General features: G+C 45.8%; 1 protein-coding gene across 2 annotated transcripts in view; it reads left to right on the top strand.

Moving 5' to 3' along the window:
* Positions 1-21,509, top strand: part of SLCO3A1 (solute carrier organic anion transporter family member 3A1) — a 508,525-nt gene that overhangs the window by 5,076 nt on the left and 481,940 nt on the right. The window lies entirely within an intron of this gene.

Raw genomic sequence — 21,509 nt, 5'->3', positions numbered from 1 at the left:
AGAAGACTTGAGACCTTCCAGCAGGACAACGACCTAAACATACAGCCAGAGCTACAATGGAATGAATTCAGATCAAAGCTTATTCATGTGTTAGAATGGCCCAGTCACAGTCCAGACCTAAATCACATTGAGAATCTGTGGCAAGACTTGGAAATTGCTGTTCACAGACGCTCTCCATCCAATCTGAGGTATTTTGCAAAGAAGAATGAAAAAACATTTCCCTCTCTAGATGTGCAAAGCTGGTAGAGACATCCCCAAAAAGACTTGCAGCTGTAATTGCAGAGAAAGGCGGTTCTACAAAGTATTGACTCCGGGGGGCGCTATACAAATGTACACCACACACTTTTCACATTTATTTGTAAAACATGTTGAAAACCTTTTATTATTTTCCTTCCACTTCACGATCAGGTGCCACTTTGTGTTGGTCTCTTACATGTAAACATATTTTGTGAGATTTTATATTTTGGCTGTAACATGAGAAAATGTGGAAAATTTCAGTGGGTAATGGGGGGGTATGAATACTTTTTCAAGGCACTGTACACCCAACATTTCACAGAACATACAGGGGACGGTAGGAGCTTACCTAGTGACTGATGTCACATACATGTGATATACACCCAACATACACTGAGCATTCACCCAAAATAAGGACACTAGAAGCTCACCTGGTGAGTAACCCAACGTGCACCCAGTATACAGGGGGCACCTGAGGAGTGACAACTCGCCCTAACATTCACTCAATATGTAGGAGCTTAAAAGATGAGTTGCCCCAATATATAGGGGACTATGGCAGAGGAGTGACCCAACATTCACCCAACATACAGGGGACTATGGCAGAGGAGTGACCCAACATTCACCCAACATACAGGGGGCTATGGCAGAGGAGTGACCCAACATTCACCCAACATACAGGGGGCTATGGCAGAGGAGTGACCCAACATTCACCCAACATACAGAGGACTGACCCAATATACATGGGACTATGGCAGAGGAGTGACCCAACATTCACCCAACATACAGGGGACTATGGCAGGTGAGTGGCCCCAACATACAGGGGACTATGGCAGAGGAGTGACCCAACATTCACCCAATATACAGGGGACTATGGCAGAGGAGTGACCCAACATTCACCCAATATACAGGGGACTATGGCAGAGGAGTGACCCAACATTCACCCAATATACAGGGGACTATGGCAGAGGAGGGACCCAACATTCACCCAATATACAGGGGACTATGGCAGGTGAGTCGCCCCAACATACAGGGGACTATGGCAGAGGCATGACCCAACATTCACCCAACATACAGGGGACTATGGCAGGCAAGTGACCCAACATTCACCCAATATACAGGGGACTATGGCAGGCAAGTGACCCAACATTCACCCAACATACAGGGGACTATGGCAGAGGAGGGACCCAACATTCACCTCCTATTCACTTAAAATACATCCAATATTTACCCAATGCTCACCTGAAAGACATCCAATATATAGGAGACGGGTAGGAAAAGATATGGCGACATGGGACCACCCTACACACACCTAATATACAGGGGGCTGTAGGAGTTTCCTTGTTTAGGGACATGGGGTCACCTAATCCTCGCCCGATGTACACCCAACACACGGGACTGTAGGCACTTACCTGGTGATTGGCATGATGACGCCCAACGTGTATCTAATTTACACCCAGCATACACCAGAGATACAGAGGACTGTGGGAGCTTACCTGGTGAGTGACAGGGGTCACCCAAAGTGTACCCAATAAACAGGGGGGCCATGGGCACTTACCTGTTGTGTCACAGCTGTCACCCAACTCCTAATATATAATATACTCCTAATATACAGTCACAGCTGGAGGCTGCATACTAGTGGGGTCAGCTCAGTGCATGGTGTCCGCTCTGTATGTACACATTATACACCTAGTATACAGGAGGTAACCTGATATATAGCCAGCTGTGTGTCCCCCCCCCCCCCCCCCAGCCAGTATACGGTGGTTTCTGCGCCCCTTCTCCCCCCCAGTATACGGTGGGCTGTGTCCCCCCCCCCCCCCAGTATACAGTGGACTCTCTGTGCCCCCTTTATTATGCAGCGGTTTCTGCGCCCCCTTTATTATACGGCGGTCTCTGAGCCCCCTTTAGTATACAGCGGCCTCTGTGCCCCCCTCTAGTATGCGGCGGGCTCTGCCACCCCCTCTAGTATACGGCGGACTCTGCGCCCCCTCTAGTATACGACGGGCTCTGCGCCCCTCCTTAGTATACGGCGGTCTCTGCGCCCCCCCCTCTAGTATACGGCGGTCTCTGCGCCCCCCTTAGTATACGGCGGTCTCTGCGCCCCCCTTAGTATACGGCGGTCTCTGCGCCCCCTTAGTATACGGCGGTCTCTGCGCCCCCCCTTAGTATACGGCGGTCTCTGCGCCCCTCCTTAGTATACGGCGGTCTCTGCGCCCTCCTTAGTATACGGCGGTCTCTGCGCCCCCTTCTAATATACGGCGGTCTCTGCGCCCCCCCTTTAGTATACGGCAGGCTCTGCGTCCCCCCCCCCTTAGTATACGGCAGGCTCTGCGTCCCCCCTCTAGTATACAGCGGGCTCTGCGCCCCCCCTTAGTATACAGTGGTCTCTGCGCCCCCTCCCCCCCCTTAGTATACGGCGGGCTCTGCGCCCCTTCTAGTATACGATGGTCTCTGCGCCCCCCCCTTAGTATACGGCGGTCTCTGCGCCCCCTTAGTATACAGCGGTCTCTGCGCCCCCTCTTAGTATACGGTGATCTCTGCGCCCCCCTTAGTATACAGCGGTCTTTGCGCCCCCCTCTAGTATACAGGCTGGTTAGCTCCCTGAGTACTGCATGTACAGGGTGACTTTCCTCGGTCATTACTTCTCTCCGCATTCCTCAGCCTTGCCTGGCCGGTGCACTGCAGTGGATGAGCTGAGTTACTGGCAGAATTGTGGAGAAATCTCTGCAGGATGCTATGCAGTGACAGAACCCGGCATACCCCCCCCCCCCCCCATTCTATAGACACATCATAGATCAGTGTGATAGGATTATACACATGTGAGTGTGCCGCTGTCTGCCCCCTATTCCCTGTCATTAGCTGCAAAGTGAAGGACAACTTTCCATAGACAAGCACCATAGATCACTATGATAGTAGTAGTATTAGCATGCCAGTGTGATGTATGTCTGTCCCTTCTCATTGGCTCCTTGTCAGACCTGCAAGGTGAAGGACTCGGAATGTACACCGGCGGCGCATACCTGTGTGATTCTATTCTAGACATGCGAGTGTCTCGCCATTATCATCTGCGGATCAAACTTGCAGAATGAAAGACTATTTCATACAAGCTAACCGCCTATATCAATGTGATAGTCGTGGTATCGGCGTGTTGGCGCGACTTGTATATAATCTCGTATTGGCTGCATTATACAGCTGCAAAGTGAAGGAGTTCTTTACATAGACTGACACCATATATCAGTGTGATGGTAATAGTATCAGCATAGGGAAGTCATGTGTGTGTCCTCTTATTGGCTGGCAGTAGCTGCGCGTCACAGCTGCAAAGTGAAGGACTTCTGTACATAGACAAGCACCATATATCAGTGTGATAGTAGTGATATAAACATGGGATGTGTTTTTGTCATACCTGCATAGTGAACTACTTTTATATAGACAAAAAGAAGATATCATTGTGATAGTAGTGGTATAAGTTTGTATGTTCCTATGTCTGCCCCCCTCATGCTGCTTACTATATATTCATGTGATAGTAGTGTTATAATCATGGGCGTGTATTGTATGACATGTCCTATCTTTATCTGCTTGTCAAACCTGCAAAGGTGAGGAGCTATAAATGGGCAAGAACAATACTGTATATCTTTGTGATAGTAGTGATATAAGCATTTGTGTGTGTGTATGTTCCCTATTAGGGTTGTCCCGATACCACTTTTTTTAGGACCGAGTACAAGTACCGATACTTTTTTTCAAGTACTCGCCGATACCGAATACCGATACTTATTTTTAAATGTGTCCCCAAATGCAGCCATGTCCCCCCCTATATGCAGCCATGTCCCCCCCCCTATATGCAGCCATGTCCCCCCCCCCTATATGCAGCCATGTCCCCCCCCATATATGCAGCCATGTCCCCCCCCATATATGCAGCCATGTCCCCCCATATATGCAGCCATGTCCCCCCATATATCCAGCCATGTCCCCCCCATACCTAGATGCCGCCGCATGGTTAAACAGCGTGCGGGGAACATCACAGCTTTCATTTGAATAGCTGTAGTGTTCCCGCTGCGCCGCGTATAGACACTCCCCCCTTGCTCGGGATTGGACAGATCCGTCCAATTCCGAGCAAGGGGGAGTGTCTATGCGCGGCGGGAAACACTACAGCTATTCAAATGAAAGCTGTGATATTCCCTGCACGCTGTTTAACCATGCGGCGGCGTTGTTGCGGTATGCGACGGGGTCGGCGGCGGCATTCGTTGCGGCGGCGGCAGCGGGGAGGGTGGGGATTGGGGGGCAAGTATTCTCTTTAGGCATCGGGGGTATTTGCGGGAGTACAAGTACTCCTGCAAATACTCGGTATCGGTACCGATACTGGTATCGGGACAACCCTATTCCCTATTGCCTGTCATTGACTGCTTTTCACAACTGCAAACTGAAGGGCTACTTCATAGACTAAAACAATATATCGGTGTGATAGTAGTGATATAATCATGAGAGAGTATTGTATATCTACATGTCCTAGCTTTTTTGTCAAACTTTCAAAGTGAAGAACTACTTCATATAGACAAGAGCATATCAGTGTGATAGTAGTGTTATAAGCTTGTATGTCCATATGCCTGCCCCCCCCCCCCCGTAGCTTGTCATACCTCCAAACTGAAGGACTACTTTGTATCACTTCACACTATATATATTCATGTGATAGTAGTGTTATAATCATGATGGTGTATTGTATGTCTCCATATCCTATCTTTACCTGCTTGTCAAACCTGCAAAGTGAGGAACTACTTCATATAGACAAGAACAATACTGTATATCTTTGTGATAGTAGTGGTATAAGCATGTGTACATTATGTTTATGTTCCCTGTCATTAGCTGCAAACTGAAGGGCTGCTATAGACCAGAACAATATATATCGGTGTGATAGTAGTGGTATAATCATGAGAGTGCATGTCCTATCTTTATCTGTTTTGTCAAACCTGCAAAGTGAAGAACTACTTCATATAGACAACAAGAGAATATCAGTGTGATAGTAGTGGTATAAGCTTGTATGTCATATGTCTGCCCCCCCCCCCACGTGGCTTGTCATGCCTACAAACTGAAGGACTACTTTTATATCACTTAACAATATATATATATATTTGTGTGATAGTAGTGTTATAATTACATGGGGGGTGTATTGCATGTCTACATATCATACCTTTATCTGCCAAACCTGCAATGTGAGGAGCTACTTCAAATAGACAAGAGCAATATTATATATCTTTGTGATAGTAGTTGTATAAGCATGTGTATGTTCCCTACTGCCTGTCATTAGCTGCTTTTCACAACTACAAACTGATGGGCTACTTCGTATAGACCAGAACAATATATCGGTGTGATAGTAGTGGTATAATCACAGGAGTGTATTGTATATCTACATGTCCTATCTACTGTATATCTGTTTGTCAAACCTGCAAAGTGAAGAACTACTTCTTATAGACAACAAGAGCATATCAGTGCGATAGTACTGGTATAAGCTTGTATGTCCATATGCCTGCCCCCCCCCCCCCCCCCCCCCCCCCCCCCTGTAGCTTGTCATACCTCCAAACTGAAGGACTACTTTATATCACTTCACACTATATTCATGTGATAGTAGTGTTATAATCATGATGGTGTATTGTATGTCTCCATATCCTATCTTTTTACCTGCTTGTCAAACCTAGCATATCAGTGTGATAGTAGTGGTATAAGCTTGCATGTCTTTATGTCTACCCCCTCCCATGCTGCTTGTCAAACCCACAAACTGAAGGACTACTATAGATCAGTTTACACCCTATACCAGTGTGATAGTAGTGTTATAATCATGAGCTTGTCAAACCTGCATAGTGAAGAACTACACTGTTACCAAAAGTTTTGGGACACTTGCCTTTACACACACTTTAACTTTAATGGCATCCCAGTCTTAGTCCGTAGGGTTCAATATTGAGTTGGCCCACCCTTTGCAGCTATAACAGCTTCAACTCTTCCCAAAGTGTTCTATCGGGTTAAGGTCAGGGCTCTGTGCAGGATAGTCAAGTTCCTCTACCCCAAACTCGCTCATCCATGTCTTTGCGGACCTTGGTTTGTGCACTGGTCCAAATCTTTTGGTAGAGGGGGGGTTATGGTGTGAGGTAGAGCTGCACAATTAATCGTTAAAAAAATCGCGATCTCGCTTCACCCCCCCCCCCCCAAATCTCTATTGCAGATTTTACAGATTCTTTCATGTAACAAGTGTAGAGACTTCTCTGGCAGTCTGCCAAGTTTTTATCAACAGTGGGCCAGATCCTCAAACGAATTACGCCGGCGTATCTATTGATACGCCGCGTAATTTCAAAGTTCCCCCGTCGTATCTTGTTTTGTATCCACAAAACAAGATACGACGGAATCTGGGCTCGATCCGACAGGCGTACGTCTTAGTACGTCGTCGGATCGTAGGTGCATATTTACGCTGGCCGCTAGGTGGCGTTTCCGTCGAATTCCGCGTCGAGTATGCAAATTAGCTAGATATGGCGATCCACGAACGTACGTCCGGCCGGCGCAGTTTTTTTACGTCGTTTGCGTTAGGCTTTTTCTGGCGTAAAGTTACCCCTGCTCTATGAGGCATATCCTATGTTAAGTATGGCCGTCGTTCCCGTGTCGAATTTTGAAAATGTTACGTTGTTTGCGTAAGTCGTTCAAATAGGGCTTTGCGTAGAATGACGTCACCGTCGTGAGCATTGGCTTGTTCCGGTTTAATTTTCGAGCATGCACACTGGTATACCCCCACGCACGGGGCATGCGCCATTAAAAAAAAACGGGTCACGACGTATTAACATAAAACACGCCCCCATCACATACATTTGAATTGCGCACCCTTACGCCGCCTAAGTTACACTACGCCGCTGTAACTTACGGCGGGAAATCTTTGAGGATACAAAAAAAAAAAGTAAGTTGCGGTGGCGTAGTGTATCTGAGATACACTACGCCGGGCGGAGAGAAGTGCCGCGCTTCGTGGATCTGGCCGATTGTGTTAGTAGATAAGTAGAAACATTGTAACTTCCTTCTTAGATCAAAGGGATAAAACCTCTGTGTGTAAAATGCTGGAAGTTTAACCACTTCAAGTCTAAACCTTTTTCTGACACTTGTTTCTTACAAAGTTTAAAATCACAATTTTTTGCTAGAAAATTACTTGGAACCCCCAAATAAATTATATATAAAATAAATTCTACTTTTGTAGCGCTACCCCCGCAGGAGCCGCTGATTTGTTGTTGGGATCGGCATATTAAGTTACCTTTGTATGGCTCAGGGGTCCATGGATGCGCGCACCCTGAAGGTGGATGCCGCACCTGGAACCGGGACCCCGCAAAAGATTTCTAGCAAATGACACCTGTCACAGATATACCCTCCCCCAGCATGCCCCGCAAGGGAAAAGCTCCTCTAATTGGCTGCTGGGGAAAGTTGCTCTGCCAGAACCCCTCTAGCACCAACTGTTGGCCAGAGATGGCACTGCATCCCTGGAGCACAGACTGACCCAGTGGACATTTCTGGAATGACAGAAGTCCCAATTTAGCAAATTACGAATGGGAGCAAAACAACTCTCCCATTACCCACTAACTTTAGCGTAGTGCCCATACTGAAAGTAAGGGGGCGCTACATTTTTTATTTTTTTTGCAGAGATCCTAGGAAATAAAATGGCGATTGTTGCAATATTTTGTCACACTTGCGGTCTTTCAAATGCAAAAAAAAAAAAAAAAGGAAGTTAAACCATTTTTTTTTCTTTGTTTAATGTGAAAGATGTTACGCCGTGAGAATCGTGATCTATCTTCTAAGCAAAAATAATTGCGATTCTCATTTAAGCCGGAATCGTGCAGCTCTAGTGTGGGGTTGTTTTTCAGGGGTTGGGCTTGGCCCCTTCATTCTAAGGAAGGGAACCCTTAAGATGTCAGGGCACAAAGAAATTTTGGACAATTTCATGTTGCCTAACTTGTGGGAACAGTTTGGGGATGGCCCTTTCCTGTTCCGACATGACTGCGCACCAGTGCACAAAGCAAGGTCCATAAAGACATGGATGAGAAAGTTTGGGGTGGAAGAACTTGACTGGCCTGCACAGAATCCTGGCCCCAGCCGATGGAACACCTTTGGGATGAATTGGAGCAGAGACTGCGGTCCAGGTCTTCTCGTCCAACATCAGTGCCTGACCTCACAAATGTGCTTCTGGAAGAATGGTCAAACATCCCCATAGACACTCCTAACCCTTGTGGACGGCCTTCCCAGAAGAGTTGAAGCTGTTATAGATGCAAAGGGTGGGGCCAACTCAATACTGAACCCTGCGGACTAAGACTGGGATACCATTAAAGTTTGTGTGTGTGAGAAGGCAGGTGTCCCAATACTTTTGACAATATAATGTAGTTCATATAGGGAAGAACACTAGATCAGTGTGATAGTCGTGGTATTGACTTGTATGTCTGCCCCCTATGCTGCTTGTCAGGACTGCTATACATTGGTTCACCCCATAAATCAGTGTGATAGTAGTGTCTTAAGTAGAGGTCGACCGATATATCGGCCGATATTTGGACGTTTTGGAGAAATCGGCATCGGCCGATTTTCATCCAAATTAGGCCGATATTTAACATGGCCGTTAGCGGTGCCTCGGATCCGGAGTTAGGCCGAAGCCACGGCCTTTCCTGATGCTGTGACCGCGGATTTCCGCCGCGGCCATCTTGGTACACCCAGCGAGGCGGCCCTCCCCTCTGTTTACACCCAGAGGAGGAGGGGCCCGCTCGCTGCTATCTGCGGACTTTTTTTTTTTTTTTAGTTTAAGGAAGTCGGCAGCGGGCCTGTAACAGCCAATCGGCGGCCGCCGCTACCGACATCCTCCACTCTGGAAAAAAAAAAACGTCCCCTGACGTGCCCTGCTGTGCTGCACACCCTGCCTCTGCCTACAAACCCCAGAATGCAGCGCGGGCTGGCAGTTACCGACCCGCGCTGCATTCTGGGGCTTGTAGGCAGAGGCGCAGCAGTCAGGGGACGTTTTCTTTACAGTGGAGGATGTCGACAGCGTCGATTGGCTGTTACCGGCCCGCTCTGCATTCTGGGGATTGTAGGCAGTGGCGGGGCAGCAGCACGTCAGGGACGAATGGAGTCTTGTGCTAGGCTGGTGGGCATTGATGAGTGAATGACATTGGGCTGTACTGGTGGGCACTTGTTGGCACTGATGAGGTGATGCACTGGTTGGCACTAATGTGATGCACTGATGTGATGCACTGGTTGGCACTAATGTGATGCACTGGTTGGCACTAATGTGAGGCACTGATGTGATGCACTGGTTGGCACTAATGTGATGCACTGGTTGGCACTAATGTGATGCACTGGTGATATGCGCTGGTGGGCAATGATGGGATGCACTGGTGCATTGGTGGGCATTGATGAGGTGGCACTGATGGGCTGCACTGGAGGGCACTGTTGAGGTGGCACTGAGACACCAATGAGGTGGCACTGATGGACACTGATAGGCGGCACTGGTGGGCACTAATGAGGTGGCACCGATGGGCTGCACTGATGTGACACTGACAGGCTGCACCCCACCTCTCCACCCTAAACAATTATCTCCTCCCCACATCTCCACCCTAGGTTTTGAGATGGGAGAAAAAAAATATCTGTCCTCTATTGCATGTCAACAGCTGCAAAGTGAATGACCACATTATATAGACGAGCGCCATATATCAGTGTGATGGTAGTGATATAAGCATGTGAGTGTAATGTATAGGAGTCTGCCCTATTTTGCATTCCATCGGTTGCTTGTCAAAGCTGCAAACTGAAGTACTACTTTATATAGAGCAAGGGTGACAACTCCATTTCATCGCAGGCGGCATCAGCATTATGGTTACCCTCGGAGGGCCAGTTGTGTCGGTGTAGCCGATGATGCAAGTCTATAAAGGCGGGTCACACACCGCTGGTCTTATCCACAAGAAACTTTACTAATAACGTTTCTTGTGGGTGATGCCAGCGGGGTGAGACCGTCCTTTTCAACTGGCATAGAATTGTATTTGGAATAATTCAAAACCAGATGTCCAGAGCACCCCGCCCCCACATCAGATATCTTGAGACAATACCATTAAAGCTCATTTAAAATGGTCTGCTGCAAAGTGGAAAACCGTTCTTTGATTTTTATTGAATTTGCAGTAAACCTGTTAACACGGGTACAAGTTGATCGGTTTCATTGCATCAGGTACACAATGGCATATTGTAACAAAATGCTTCAGAATACAACGAGATCCTACACACCCTCAATGGGGTTTCTATCGGGGGTGCACCGAATGTACATTTTGGTGCCGATACCGAAAATGAAGAGTACACTAGGCTGTAAAACCGATACCGAAAATGAAGAGTACACTAGGCCGAAAAACCGATACCGAAAATGAAGAGTACACTAGGCTGAAAAAAACGATACCGAAAATTACTTTTCTTCTTTTTTTTTTTTTTTATATATATTTTAAATAAAATGTATAGATTTTTAAATATCACATTGCTAATAGTATTAGAAAATTTCCATGCGGTGCACCTCTAGCAGATATGATGCAGGAGATGGTCAGAGACTGCAGACATACTACAGTAAAGGGTCAGAGACTGCAGACACGGCACAGGAGATGGTCAGAGACTGCGGACACGGCACAGGAGATGGTCAGACTGCAGACATACTACTGTAAAAGGTCAGAGACTGCAGACACGGCACAGGAGATGGTCAGACTGCAGACATACTACTGTAAAAGGTCAGAGACTGCGGACACGGCACAGGAGATGGTCAGAGACTGCGGACACGGCACAGGAGATGGTCAGAGACTGCGGACACGGCACAGGAGATGGTCAGAGACTGCGGACACGGCACAGGAGATGATCGCGGGACCCCAGCGGCGATCGGGTCCGCGGGTCCCGCAGCTTCGGACCGGGTCGCGGTCGCGCGCCTGCGACTGGGTAGATGTACAGGATGTGCCGGTACGTCCATCTGCCCAGCCATGCCATTCTGTGTGTATATATATATATATATATATATATATATATATATATATATATATATACAGTGGGCGGTCCTTAAGTGGTTAAAGGGGTGTTCCAGTCATTTTTTATGCTTATTAAAAGTCAGAAGCTACAAAAAGTGTAGCTGCTGGCTTTTAATAAACAGACACTCACCTGCTCCACGTTCCAGCGACGCGCCGGCCGGGGCTCCGCTCGTCCCCCCTCTCCGTCCGGCGTCTTCATTCCTAGTGTGGGCACCCGGCCGTGACAGCTTTCGACCAGGCGCTGCGCCATCCTATTGGCCAGGCGATCGTCTGGGACCTGTCACGTGTCAGAGGTGATCGCCTACAGGGAGGGGCTGCAAAAAAGGCGATCTGACTATTTGCCTTAGCAGCCCCTCGGCGGAAGGAGGAAGTGGGACAGGAAGTCCCCTTATCCTAAAGCCCCCACTCCCCCCCCCCCCCAAAAAAAAATGACATGCCAAATGTGGCATGTAAGGGGGCGAGGAGTGGATTAAGCGGAAGTTCCACTTTTGGGTGGAACTCGCTTTAACAACCCCCCTCTGTATACACCCCTCCCCCTCTGCTACTTAACTGACCAGATCAATATCCCAGGAGTTCTGATTCAAAAGTGTTCCTTTAATTGTTTGGAGCAGTGTGTGTGTGTGTGTGTGTGTGTGTGTGTGTGTGTGTGTGTGTATGTATATGTATGTGTGTGTGTGTGTGTGTGTGTGTGTGTATGTATATGTATGTGTGTGTGTGTGTGTGTGTGTGTATATATGTATATATGTGTGTATATATATATATATATATATATATATATATATATATATATATATATATATATATATATATATATATATATATATAATTTTACGTTTTTTGGCTGTAAAATGACAAAAGGTGTAAAATTTCAAGGGGTATGAAAACTTTTTCAAGGCACTGTAGACTAAAACCATAAATCAGTGTGATAGTGTTCTCCGCCTGTGAGTGTGATGTATGATTGTGTATGGCTGTCCCCTATTGCACACCATTATCTGCTTGTCACAGCTGCAGAGGGAAGGACTACTTTATATAGGCCAAGACCATATATCAGTGTGATTGTAGTGATATCAGCAAGCGTGTGCATGTAATGTAGATATGTACGTATGTCCTATCATTGAGGGACTACGTCATATAGGCAAGCGCCATATATCAGTGTGATAACCATGCATCTATCTATTTATATTTATCATATTTTATTCAAACCCCAACTCCAAGAAAGTTGGGATGCTGTAAAAAAAAATCTACAAAAAAAACAGAATGTAATGATTTGCAAATCTCATAAACCCATATTTTATTCACAATAGAAAACATATCAAATCTTTAAACTGAGAAAATGTACCATTTAACCACTTCAGCACCGGAGGATTTGGCTGTCAAATGACCGGGCCACGTTTTGCGATTCGGCACTGTGTCACTTTATATATATTTCAGCAGGACAATGCTAAACCATGCTAAACAATGCCAAATCGCAAAAAATTGGCCCGGTCATTGGGCAGCCAAATCCTCCGGGGCTGAAGTGGTTAAAGATGCAGTATGTGGTTTAGCATTGTCCTGCTGAAATATGCAAGGCCTTCCCTGGAAAAGATGTAGTCTGAATGGGAGTGTATGCTTTTTTTTTTAGCTTCCTTTTACCTTACTGCAGTCCTGGTTTCATGTCCTCATTGTTCGTTTTTGCTCTGATGTTGCTGTAATCCTTCTCTGTTCTGAACAGTCTGTTTCCTGATGAAAAAAGTCATGGGAGCTTTCTCTCTGTGGCACTAATCAAGGAGGTGTGATTACTGTGTGTCTTAAACCCCTCAGCACCAATCAGTTTTGTTTTACAAACCATCACTGCCCTCTATTGGCTCTGTGTCTCTGTACTTCACAGAAGCATGAAACTAGATGCATAAACGAAACTGAAACTACAGGTACATTATATTATTGATTTTTTATCTATTTTTTATCATTTTTAAAAGGAATCAGTTAACTATTATGTCTCTATACCCTGTAACCAGTCATTTCAGCAAAAAAATGTTTTTCCTTTAAAGGAAAAAAAAAACCCATGCAAGAGAAAGTCATGATTGACTTTCCTGAGATTAAAAACCACCGAAGTTCTCCTCGGTCCCCTCCACTGCCGCCATGTCTCCTCCGATCTTCTTCCTTGTATCGCCGCTCCGGCGCTGTGACTGGCCGGAGCAGCGATGACGTCACTCCCGTAAGTGCATTTTTCAATCTTTACATTTAAAACAGGCAATGCATCACATTAGTGTCTCATCACGGTCTCAGATCATGGGCTATCAGGACGGCGTCCACCACTTTCCTCTGTTTTGTAAACCCGACACACTAGCACACGCCAGTGCCGATCGGCGTGATGACGTCACTTGATTGATAGTCGCTCTATCCAACCCAGACGCGTTTCATCATTTTTTTGACATCATCTGTCTCATGTCTTCATTAGAGCTTGGATTCCAAGTATTTGAGATACCTATTGCTGTGATTCTACAACATTCATATTCCAGCGTTGTCTGGTAAGAGTTTTCCCTGCCTATCTCACGAGTGGTGGTGTTGGTAACAGAAGGATAGGACTGGCTTTGATCTGCAGGATCCACTTTCTTTGCTTTAATCACGGACTATCTTTGGGATCTTTTTTTGAATACTTTGGACTTTTTTTTATGAAAAAAAAAAAATATATATATATATCAGTTAATCAATTTTATTCAGGAGCGCTGCTTAATATATATATATATATATATATATATATATATATATATATATATATATATATATATATATATATATATATATATATATATATATAAAATTAGTTTTATAATATATGTGTTGTGTTTTATAATATATGTGTTGTGTTTTATAAAATGTCTTCTGCTACATGTGTTTGGTAAAAAAAAAAAAAAAATCGAAGTGTGTTTTTTATTGGTTTGTGTGACAGTTATAGCATCTACAAACGTGTGTGTGTGTGTAAACAGTATCTCACAAAAGTAAGTACACCCCTCACTTTTTGTAAATAGAAGAAAATATCTTTTCATGTGACAACACTGAAGAAATGACACTTTGCTACAATGTAAAGTAGTGAGTGTACAGCTTGTATAACGCTGTAAATTTGCTGTTCCCTCAAAATAACTCAACACATTAATATCTAAACCGTTGGCAACAAAAGTGAGTACACCCCTTTCAGACTGGGGCGGGAGCTGCGGTGGCGGTATAACGCCGCTAAAAATAGCGGCGCTATACCGCCGGAATTGCCGCGGGTATCAGCCGCTAGCGGTGCGGTATTAACCCCCGCTAGCGGCCGATAAAGAGTTAATACCGCCCGCAATGCGCCTCTATAGAGGCGCATTGCGGGCGGTATTGCCGCGTTTTCCCATTGTTTTCAATGGGAAGGAGCGGTATACATGCCGCTCCTCTCACCGCTCCAAAGATGCTGCTGACAGGAGATTTTTTTGTCTCCCGCCAGCGCATCGCCTCAGTGTGAAAGCCCTCGGGCTTTCACATTGAGTCTGCAGTGAAGGAGTTTTTCAGGCGCGATAGCAGCGCTATTTTTAGCGCTGTACCGCCTGAAAAACTCCTCAATGTGAAAGGGGCCTTAGTGAAAATCCAAATTGGGCCCAATTAGCATTTTCCCTTCTTGGTGTCATGTGACTCGTTGGTGTTACAAGGTGTGAATGGGGAGCAGGTGTGTTAAATTTGGTGCTTAGAACACACAGTGCATCAAATTGGCTGTACTTGTACTCCCGCAAATGCCCCCGATACCTAAATAGAATACTTCCCCCCCCGCCGCCAACGCTACGCCGCATCCCCGCTGCCGCCACCACTTGGTTAATACGGGCGGGGAACATTACAGCTTTCATTTGAATAGCTGTAGTGTTTCCTGCCGCGCCGCGTATAGACACTCCCCCTTGCTTGGGTGAACTGTCCAATCCCGAGCAAGGGGGAGTGTCTATACGCAGCGCGGCACGAAAGACTACAGCTATTCAAATGAAAGCTGTAATGTTCGCCGCCCGTATTAACCAAGCGGCGGCGGCAGCGGGGGATGCGGCAGCACGTAGGTAAGGGGGACATGGCTGCATATATGGGGGGGACATGGCTGGATATGGGGGGGGGGGACATGGCTGGATATGGGGGGGGGACATGGCTGGATATGGGGGGGGACATGGCTGGATATGGGGGGGGCATGGCTGGATATGGGGGGGGACATGGCTGCATATGGGGGGAGACATGGCTGGATATGGGGGGGACATGGCTGCATATGGGGGGGGGGACATGGCTGGATATGGGGGGGGGGGACATGGCTGCATATGGGGGGGGACATGGCTGCATATGGGGGGGGACATGGCTGCATATGGGGGGGGGACATGGCTGCATATGGGGGGGGGACATGGCTGCATCTGTGGGGGGACATGGCTGCATTTGGGGACACATTTAAAAAAAAGTATCGGTATTCGTACTCAGTCCTAAAAAAGTGGTATCGGGACAACCCTAATACAATAATTTTTTTATATATATATTTATATTTATATATTTCTTTCCCCCTATTGCATGCCATTAGCTGCTTAGCTCAAAGTGAAGGACTTCTGTACATAAGCACCATGCAGTAGTGTGGTAATAGTGTTCTAGTCATGCATCTATCATTGAATTGCCTTTCTCCTGCATTTGTGATTCTCGCTCACTTTGTGTGCTTACAGCGCGTCTTCTTACTACATTATGGCGCATAGTACGTTCAGCATTGCTCTGCATTGTACAGTCCTGTTTATCCCCCCAGCAAGTCTTTTTATACTTTTATGAGCACACCCTGCATCTAATGATCTGCTGCAATGGACAGGAGCTGTCAGCACGCCACGCAGTAAAGTTGCCTGGTGCTCGCTCTGCGCGCTTTTACTATTTTTCTCGGAGCCGATGATTGAACTGCAGTAGCAGCTGCCTTGCTTGTCCCGAGGTTTAAAAGATTGTCAGCTCTGCAGAGACAGCCAGGCTCACCTCTAGCGTGCAGGGATGTGTGACGGTGGCGTCTCCGACGCGGTGACCCCCCCCCAGAAAGCGTTGTCTCGCCCCCTTGCTGAGGATTTCTAGCACACTGCAGTTGGAGGTAGAAGACACAGGGAGGGGATGGGAATTGCTAGCTGCAGAGCTCTCAGGTTATCTACACCAGATGGGAGCAATGAGGCTCTGCAATTGTTTGCGCCTAACTTCCAGGCGAGCTGCAATCATCAATTATTAATCTAATAATTTCTCAAGCGGTGCCAGATACAGTTCAGTGGTCTGCTTTTGAATATAAGTAGTCCCTGGGGTGAGGATCAACTCATTTTGTGCGTGCGGTTATTGTGCGGGGAACAGTTTAGCCGGTGCAGCCTTTCCTTCGGTTATTGCCAACTTGTATCCATGCATGTATCCGGCGGCGGTTAATGATGGGATGTGGAGTTCTAGCACCTTGTACCTCTGGACCCCTTTACATTACACAGACCTCCCTACAGTGCAGACCCCCCCTCCCCTCTACATTAGAGACGTGACCCTTGGGCCGTTGTGGCCCACCGGGCACATGCCCAGGATGCCCTATGGCCAGTCCGGGCCTGGTATGTACACTGTCACAACAGCAAGCTTGATTCAAAGGGAATCTGACACTGAATAAGCAATTGTGCGAAGCTTCAGATAGAAGCTGTTGCACACCATACATTTGGGGGGGGGGGGGGGTGCGTACGGAGAAGCTGAATAGACTCCACTTTGTTAACCACCTGAGCCCCGGAGGATTTGGCTGCCAAATGACCAGGCCACTTTTTGTGATTCGGCACTGCGTCACTTTAACTGACAATTGCGCGGTCGTGCGACGTGGCTGCCAAAGAGATTTCTTTTTGTGGTATTTGATCACCTCCTGCAATTTTTATTTTGTGCGCTATAAACAAAATTAGAGCATTTTTTTAAAAAAAAGCAACATATTTTGCTATAATAAATAGCCTAAAAAAAAATAAACTTTTTTTTTTTTTTTTTTTTTTCTCCCTCGTATTCTTCTGCATATTTTTGGTAAAAAAATCGCAATAAGCGTATATTGATTGGTTTGCACAAAAGTTATAGCGTCTGTAAAATGGGGGGTATTATTATTATTATTATTATTATTATTATTATTATAATAATAATAATAAAAAATTATATATATATATATATTATAATATAATAATTTTTTTACTAGTAATGGCGGCAATCTGTGACTTTTATCATGGCTGCAACATTATGGTGGACACTTGCCCCTATTTTGGGACCATTGTCATTTATACAGCGATCAGTGCAATAAAAATGCACCGATTACTGTGTAAATGACACTGGCAGGGAACAAAAGAAGAAGAAAAAAAAAATTGAAACAATAAATCGGCCAACTAATCGATTATGAAAATAATCGTTAGTTAAGTGTGTCCTAGGGAGTAATTCTAACTGTGTGGGGGCTGGGCTACATGTGACAGGACACTGATCACTGCTCCCGATGACAGGGAGCAGTAGATCAGTGTCCTGTCACTAGGCAGAACAGGGAAATGCCTTGTTTACACAGGCACCCCCCCCCCCCCTCCTGTTCTTCAGCTCTGTGACACCAGTGGAAATCGAGTCTGCGGGTCCCAAGGGCACGGTCACAGAGCTTGCAGCAGGGGCGCACGCGTCCATACGGCAGAAAATTTAAAGGGACGTGTATATAGGGCTGCAACTAACGATTATTTTCATAATCGATTAGTTGGCCGATTTATTGTTTCGATTAATCGGATAATAGCTTAAATACATTTTTGGGCCAATTTGTTGTTGGGCAGATTACAAAACACAAATTGCCGCAAAAACACATTACATGCTTTTCTGCAGCTTCTCCATTGAAGTATAGTGAACCAAAAACAAAATAGCACCGTTTTGCGTTAAAAGTCCTTGCCCTTTCCAAATACGCAGCAGCTGAAAAAAAATCCTGGATGTGAACGTGTCCCATAGGAAAACATGTAACTGAACTGTAGTGTGTTTCTGCAAATAGCACCAAAACACAGAGGTGTGACCCCGGCCTGAGATGTTTAGTAACATAATGGGGTTAAAAAAACAAAAAGTACAAAAAGAGCAAATAGTCGCCACTGTAAGGCTGCATTCACACCTAAACGTATCGTTTTTGGTATTTTTTTTCCGGAGTTTTGTCGCACGTTTTTGAGCGTTTGCATACAGCGTCGTCTGACGTTTTTAAACTTCGACGTTTTTTATTTTAGCCAATAGGAAAAATTATCATCTTTTCTTCACTTGTTGCTATGTTTGTAGATTTTTTTTTTTTTATCTTCTGCCTGGGTGAAATGTTCTATTGATTAAAGCGACAAAGCGCCCGTAGCAAAGGCTCGTTGTCGCGCTAGACGCTTGACTCGAGCGTTTCCATTACTTTCTGTGGGAATACAAACGTTCTAAAATGCCCAAATCCGCCCAATTCGCGCGACAAAAAAGGGTCCGGAACTTGTTTGAGATTCAGGCGTTCGGCGTGGAGATGTGAACCATCTCCATAGAGAATAATGTATTTTTTCCCCTCTAGCGTTTTGGAGCTTTACGCTTCAGGCGACAAAACGCTCAGGTGTGAATGCAGCCTAAGGGGTTCATTTTTTTACTGTGGGACAGTGAATGTAATATTTACAGTAGCGATTTGGGTCCGGATTCGGGTAGCTGGGCGCATTGTTACAGCGATGTAGCGTATCGTATTTACGCTACGCCGCCGTAAATCAGAGAGGCAAGTGCTGTATTCACAAAGCACTTGCCTCCTAAGTAACGGCGGCGTAGCGTAAATGGGGCTGGCGTAAGCGCGCCTAATTCAAATGAGGATGAGGGGGGCGTGTTTTATGTAAATGGGTGGTGACCCGACGTGATTGACGTTTTTTACAAACGGCGCATGCGCCATCCGTGTACATATCCCAGTGTGCATTGCTCCAAAGTACGCCGCAAGGATGTATTGGTTTCGACGTGAACGTAAATTACGTCCAGCCCTATTCGCGAATGACTTACGCAAACAACGTAAAAAATTCAAAATTCGATGCGGGAACGACATCCATACTTAAGATTGCGTACGCCTCATAGAAGCAGGAGCAACGTTACGCTGGAAAAGCCTTACGTAAACGACGTAAAAAAATTCCGCCGGGCGCACGCACGTTTCTAGGTCATTTGCATATTCTACGCCGAAAACAACGGAAGCGCCACCTAGCGGCCAGCGTAAATATGCACCCTAAGATACGACGGCATAAGAGACTTGCGCCAGTTGGATTTCGGCGTATCTTGCTTTCTGAATACAGAAAGAAGATACGCCGGCGCAGCTTTGAATTTACGCGACGTATCTATAGATACGCCGGCGTAAATTCTTGCTGAATCCGGCTCTTGCTTTTTTTGTACTATAAAGGGCTAATTTTAGTTTTTTTAACCCCATTTTGTTACTGGCCGATTAATCGATTATGAAAATTGTAATCGATTAATTTCATAATCGATTTGTTTCGGCTCTAGACGTGTAGATATACGCACATTTGCCTGTCCGTGCCATTCTGACGAAGTAAATGTTCCTGCGGTGGTCGGCAAGTGGTTAAAAGGAGAACTAAGAAAAAACTGACCCCCTAAACTCTGCGCACTTCTTAATCCCGACCCCTGAACTCTATGCTTCATGCTCTCTTGATCCATAGCAGCATAGGTTTTTTTTTTTTTTTTTTATTCATACCCTTTCATGCTCCATCCACTGTCAACACAACGGTGATACACTCAGTTTGCTGCAACGCACGTAGAACGTACCCTGATAGAATTTATGATTTCTTGGCCATTTTTCAGAGAATATGAATGATAAAAAAAGAATGCACTGCAGCACAATACACTGGTAATAATCACATGCCAGCGTGTGTACATTACATCTGCATTATGGTGTTCAACAACAAGACCTAAAACTATTTTAAGTTGGCATATGACCTCAGAGAACTCTATAAACAGATGTTTGAAAAGGTCAGCATAGGTCCCCCGAACTCTCAAAGAAATCCACAATTGTCTGAGGGCACTGGGCACAGCAAGAAAGTATACAGTTGTGCTCATAAGTTTACATACCCTGGCAGAATTTATGATTTCTTGGCCATTTTTTTTTTAGAGAGAATATTAACCACTTACTCCGGGGGGGACCATATTGCTGGTCAAAGACCAGAGCACTTTTTGCGATTCGGCACTGCGTCGCTTTAACTGACAATTGCGCGGTCGTGCGACGTGTTTACCAAACAAAATTTGCATCTTTTTTTCCCACAAATGGAGCTTACTTTTAGTGGTATTTGATCACCTCTGCGGTTTTTAGTTTTTGCCCTATAAACAAAAATAGAGCGACAATTTAAAAAAAATGAATATTTTTTACCAAAGTAAACATCCCCCAAAAATATATAAAAAAAAATGTTTTCCCTCAGTTTAGGCCGATACGTATTCTTCTACATATTTTTCATAAAAAAAATTGCAATAAATGTTAATTGATTGGTTTGCGCAAAAGTTATAGCGTTCACAAAATAGGGGGTAGTTTTATGGCATTTTTATTAATATTTTTTTTTAACTAGTAATGACAGGCGATCAGCAATTTTTTTTTTTTTTTGGTACTGCGACATTATGGCGGACACTTCGGCCACTTTTGACACATTTTTGGGACCATTGGCATTTTTATAGTGATCAGTGCTATTAAAATGCATTGATTACTGTAAAAATGCCACTGGCAGGGAAGGGGTTAACACTAGGGGGCGGGGAAGGGGTTAAGTATGTTCCCTGGGTGTGTTCTAACTGTAAGGGGGTGGCCTCACTAGGGGAAATGACTCATCGCTGTTCATACATTGTATGAACAGACGGTCGGGCATTTCTCCCCTGACAGGACCGAGAGCTGTGTGTTTACACACACAGCTCCCGGTCCCCGCTCTGTAACGAGCAATCGCGGGTGCCTGGCGGCGATCGCGCCCGCCGGGCACCCGCACAGGAGTCGCGGGGGGCGTGCACGCGCCCCTAGTGGCCGCAGGGAGAGCCAACATTATTGTACGGGCTCTCGCGCAGGGGAGCCGACCTGCCGCCGTAGAACTGCGGTGGCAGGTCGGGAAGTAGTGAATAACGCAAAAACCTTTCTTTCACTCATGGTTAGTGTTTGGCTGAAGCCATTTGTTATCAATCGGCGGTGTTTACTCTTTTTAACCACTTAAGCCCCGCACCATTTTGCAGCCAAAGGACCAGGCCACTTTTTGCGACTCGGCACTGCGTTGCTTTAACTGA

The sequence above is a fragment of the Rana temporaria genome, chromosome 3 (genome assembly GCF_905171775.1).
Source record: "Rana temporaria chromosome 3, aRanTem1.1, whole genome shotgun sequence".
Lineage (NCBI taxonomy): Eukaryota > Metazoa > Chordata > Amphibia > Anura > Ranidae > Rana > Rana temporaria.
Note: the sequence above shows the minus strand (reverse complement) of the source record. Positions and strands in the feature narration are given on the sequence as shown.